We start from the raw sequence: 6,038 nt of genomic DNA on the forward strand, positions 1-6,038 counted from the left end.
AAAGGTCATGCAAGAGAAAGCCCATGTCCCTAACACTTAATGCCCATGATAGGAATCAAGCAGATACATACAAAAATACGTATATACTTGGCACATCCATTGCAAATTGGCATTAAAACATTTAGTGATTCTTTAAAATCACCCATTACAAATGTTACCCTTCAGGTGTTGGGAAACTTATATACTGGGTTATTTTGCCTAATTGTGCATGTGGGCGAATTTGACACCAGTAGTAGTAATATTTATTTGGTAATGGACCAAAGGGGGCAGTGTGACCAGTGTTGCTTAAAGGGATCCTGTCATCGGAAAACATGTTTTTTTCAAAACACATCAGTTAATAGTGCTACTCCAGCAGAATTCTGCACTGAAATCCATTTCTCAAAAGAGCAAACAGATTTTTTTATATTCAATTTTGAAATCTGACATGGGGCTAGACATTTTGTCAATTTCCCAGCTGCCTCTGGTCATGTGACTTGTGCCTGCACTTTAAGAGAGAAATGCTTTCTGGCAGGCTGCTGTTTTTCCTTCTCAATGTAACTGTATGTGTCTCAGTGGGACATGGGTTTTTACTATTGAGTGTTGTTCTTAGATCTACCAGGCAGCTGTTATCTTGTGTTAGGGAGCTGTTATCTGGTTACCTTCCCTTTGTTCTTTTGTTTGGCTGCTGGTGGGGAAAAGAGAGGGGGGTGATCACTCCAACTTGCAGTACAGCAGTATAGAGTGACTGAAGTTTATCAGAACACAAGTCACATGACTTGGGGCAGCTGGGAAATTGACAATATGTCTAGCCCCATGTCAGATTTCAAAATTGAATATAAAAGAATCTGTTTGCTCTTTTGAGAAATGGATTTCAGTGCAGAATTCTGCTGGAGCAGCACTATAAACTGATTCATTTTGAAAAATTTTTTTTTCCCATGACAGTATCCCTTTAAATCTATTGTAGCAGGATGACACAGTAATATGGTTCTCAACCAACAGGAGGCAGTTTTGCTTATAATGTGCCTTTTAATGGTATTGATGGGGATCTCTGTACCAAAGGAGGCAGTGTGACCAGTGTTGCTTAAATCTATTGTAGCACGATGATGCAGTAATATGGTTCTCAACCAACAGGAGGCAGTTTTGCTTATAATGTGCCTTTTAATTGTATTGATGGGGATCTTTTCTGTATTTGACCTTTATCAAAGTCAAAGCCAAATTAATTTTCGAAGATGGGTTACGCTCATGCATGCTGGGTATTGCAACCAGTGCTCCTGGTTGTCCTTCAACAACAATAAATGTGCAAAACTTGGCAATCACCAATATTTAGACCCTCTAAATACAGAATTGTGTGTAAATAATCGTTTATTTCTTGTTTATTGAATGGTAACCGGTCAAAAGTGCATAAGGTTAACAAAATTATGTTTTACGCCAAGCTCGTAAAACAACGATCCAAGTGATTAATCCTCAACATCTGTTGGGAACGTCAAATGTAAGAAAGCATACATGCAAAAGGATGATGGATATTATTTAGCTTCGCTCAATTAGTCCCATTAACTGTGAGCGCTTTCTTATCCAAATACAACTTTGTTACAGTGAAAGATCAAAGAAGACGGTGAACCTCTGTTTCCAACGGGAATCAGACAGTATTTCCATTGACCAGACTTGGGCCTTCCATCAGTGTTATACATTACACTTGTGCCACTATATTTCCTAAATGTTAATGCCTGATAACAGAAGGATAAATAGAAATATGTCCTATTTAAAATAGAGTTTGTGTTTTATTTATTCACCATTAATGACAGCTAAGTGGGAGGATATAGCTTAAAGTAAATAGTAAAATTCTACAAAACACAATTATTCTGATTTTAAGGGACAGTGATGTATGAAGAAGAAGAATGTTAAATAACATTTAATCAACTCTCCCATTATTTGTAGCCATCCTAGATATAATGTGATCCCCCCCTCCCCCAGAATACAATTTGCATTTTGACATGCCTGGTTTATGGCAAAGCGAATTAAATCTATAGTCTTGCATGGAAGTTTGTGAACCCTTTAAAATGTTCTATATGAATGTGACCTAAAACATCATCTCACTTTCAAACAAGTCCTAAAAGTAGATGAAGAAAACCTTGTTAAACAAATGAAACATAAATTATTATATTTGGTCATGTATTTATTTGCAAAATAATTATCCAATAACATATATGCATGTGCAAAAGTAAGTGAAATTAGATTCCAATGTTTTCAGTCTGTGGGATGACAATCAGGTGTGAGTAAGAGACCCTGGGGGGGAGGTCATTTATAAACACTGGGCAAATTTGCATCTGGGCAGTAACCCATGGCAACCAATCAGATGTTTGCTTTCACTGTTCAACATACAGATGTCTGAAAAAAAGCTAATCACTGATTGGTTGCTATGGGTTACTGCCCAGGTGCAAATTTGCCCAGTGTTTATAAATGAGCCCCCCTGTTCTATTTAAAGAACGGGGAACCAGCAAAGCCTGATCACATATACAACACATTTGGGGATGTGTATCATGGCTCAAACAAAGGAGGTGTCTGAGGAAAAGTTGGGCATCAAAGTTGTTGATGCCCATAAAGCTTGAAAAGACTATCTCTAAAGTATTTGGACTCCACCAATCAACAGTCAGACAGACTGTGTACAAATGGAGGAAAGTCAAGACCATTGTTACCCTACCCAGAAGTGGTCAACCATCAAAGAGGTTACAAAGGAACTCAGGGTAACTTCTAAGCAACTGAAGGCCTGTCTCAAATTGGCAAATATTGATGTAGCAAAGACAGTAACGTAACTAGAGGGGGGCGGGCCATGGCGCAGGACATGCAGCCGGGCCCCTGCCCCCCTCAGTACGCCCGGAAACACCGAAGAAGTCAGTGGCGCGCGAGCTGCCGGGGGGCCTTGACGGGGTGCGATTGGGTCTGGGCCCGCACCCCCTCAGGGCCCCCTGGCAGCTCGTAGTTACGACATTGAACAAAGAGAAAGGCGCTGCTTTCTCCCAAATATATTGTTGACTGTCTACAGTTTGCTAAAGAATATGCAGACAAACCAGAAGGATACAGGAAAAAAAATTTGTGAATGGATGAAGCCAAAAGAGAACTTTTTGGCTTAAATGAGGAGCGTTACATTTGGAAAGAAAAACACTGCATTTCAGCAAAAGAACCTTATCCCATCTGTGAAACATGGTGGCGAGAGTGTTCTGGTTTGGGACTGTTTGCTGCATCTGGACCTGGATGACTTGCCATCATTGATAGAACAATGAATTGTAAACTATACCAGAGAATTTAAAGGAAAATGTCATAAAGTCCTGACCTTACTCAAACGGAATTGTTGTTGACAGACCTAAAGCAGACGTGGAAAACCACCAGCTGAAGCTGTTCATATGGAAGAATGGGCTGAAATTCCTTCAAGTCAATGTGCAGGACTGATCAACAGTCACAGCAAATGTTTAGTTGCAGTTATTGCTGCACAAAGGGGTCTTAGAGCACAATTTCCTTACTTTTGCCACATGCAAATATGTTATTGAATCATTGTTTTTCAATAAATACATGACTAAATATAATAATTTTTGTTTAACTAGATTTTCTTCATCTACTTTTAGGACTTGTTTGAAAATCAGATGATGTTATAGGTCACATTTATATAAAATATAGAACATTTTAAAGCATTAATTAAATATTACAGAAACTGTTTTACCTTAAAAATCAAGATATGCTTATAAAATACAGTTATATCAAAGGGCCACTAATTACCAAATAAGATGCACTTTAGAAAGTAGCTATTAGGGTTGGACTGACCTGCCTGAGAATGTCCCAGTAGGCCAAAGTTCTAGTTGGCCATAGCCCTTTCCAGGAGCCCTTTCTTATATACACATATTATATGTGTCTCTGACTGCATCTAATTGTTATATAAACAGGGTCACAATGTCAGTTTCTCTGGTGGGACATAGAAGGCCCAATCTGACACTAGCAGTTATGCAGAATTGCATAGGAAGTATTTCCAGAAGATAAAAAAAGGACTCGCTTCTCACTTTCAGCTAGGAGGTATGAATCAAAACTTCGCTCTTCTCACTTCCTAGTTATCTGTGCTGAAATGCAGCCATGGTGGGTTCACAGATACAACCAGAACCTGTATCTTTATATGTATCCCAAGCTATGTGATGTAGTAGCAGTCCCTAACAGATTAGTCCAAGGGCTGATTTGCTTCATAAGAATATATTAAAATACAGAATATCAGCAATCAGCCAATATGAAATCAAGGCAGAGAGAATTTTTTTTTTTTTTTATAACTTGTTTTTATTTGAGATGATAAAGCAAAATCACAAGATACATTCTGACATGTTTTCATGAAGCAGAGATTATAGTGATTATGATATCAAATATAAACATTTCAATAACAATTTAAACATTCAGCTCAGTTGCGATGAAAAGCAGGGGGGGGGATGTAGATCCTATGAGGGGTGAGTTAGATAAGAGGTCAGCAATCTATTAGTCTGATGACTTCTGGGAGGTGCAGCGTCGGATTGTAGAGATTCTTGTTGCAATGTTGTCAAGTATTGGGATGATTCCATGAGCAAAGGGTTGCCTCTGAGAGTTTCCATTTCGTACCATGGCGTATGTTTAAAAGTGTAGATTGTGAGGCATTTGATCCGTTGTGGGAGATGTGATATATAGGTAGACCAGGTGTTGAAGAATTTCGGTGTATCATGTTCTTTCCTGGTTACAGTTTCCAACCAGTCCATATGGAATATGTGATGCAATTTTTGTTGTACTAATGCCAATGGGGGGGGATCAGTGTGTAGCCATTGTTGCAGTATTGTTTTCCTGGCTGCTGCAGCCAGTCTACCCATGAGGTGCTTTTCAGTTTTTGTTAGTTGTGTAAATGAAGTGGAATTGCTGAATAGGGCCCATTCTATATGGGCTTGAAGAGGCTTCCCAGTCACCCGCGCACCATAAGAGATGACTTCTTTCCAGAAGGATTGCAGTAAGGGACAAGACCATATGGTATGTATCAGGTTCGCCGCAGGGGCGTGGCATTTTAAGCATTCGTCTGAGGAGAGGTTACCCATCCTAAATCTCCTAACTGGAGTAAGGTAGGAGTTATGGAGAATTTGTAATGACATCTCCTGATACCTACTCGCTGGAAGCGATGACATAATTTTACTATGTTGTCTCAGAATGTCTAATTCTGTGGTGTTAGGAATTTCCGTAATCCATTTGAAGTTAGGTTTGTCTATGTCATCTACGTTCAATAATGGTTTAATAGTGTGATAAATGTGTGAAGTCGAAAGTTTCTTGGTTTTATGCTTCCATAGTTGGTTCAGTAAGCTGTTTTTGTCTGTAGTCGTTAGGAGTTGTAATATAGCTGTCGCAAAGTGAATAATTTGCAGAGCCAAGTATATGTGGGTATTTGTAAACGGAAATTTTTCTGTCATCTTGTCTAAAGAGAGTACTGAGTAATCATTGTCTAGTACGTCATGTATGTTGTGTAGGCCGCTGACACTCCAGTGATGTAGAATGGGGTTTCGTATACCAGGTATGAAGTTTTTGTTGTCTATCCATGATATGTAAGGAGAAATGTATTGTGATATGTTCTGCCGTTTCCTGACAGATTGCCATGATTTATACGTGTCTAGGAATAACGGGTTGTGCTTTATGTGTATTGGAATATGTTGTATGGGTGTAGGCAGAGAGAATTTTAAAAATTCCTCTTGAATGTTTTATGCAACTCACAGAACCTTCTCCAAAGTCCTTTATCCAGAGGGAGTGAGAAGACATTCATGTTTCCTTGTCTTATTTACCACATTAGAAGGCATAATAATAACTACATATGAGGGTAAACAAAACTCACAGTCCTCATCATACCTTAGGGCTTACCAATAAATATTGGCAAATTGGATAAATAAATAGAACCATCTTTTGTCAGCTTAATAAGAATGTAGCGATTAGGGTTCATAGCCGAGTACCACCATAACACCAATTTCTAATCTATGATTCAAGGATAGCATAGCCAATCTATCTTGGGAAGCAGGAACTAGATAGAC

The sequence above is a fragment of the Xenopus laevis genome, chromosome 3L, assembly GCF_017654675.1.
Source record: "Xenopus laevis strain J_2021 chromosome 3L, Xenopus_laevis_v10.1, whole genome shotgun sequence".
NCBI lineage: Eukaryota > Metazoa > Chordata > Amphibia > Anura > Pipidae > Xenopus > Xenopus laevis.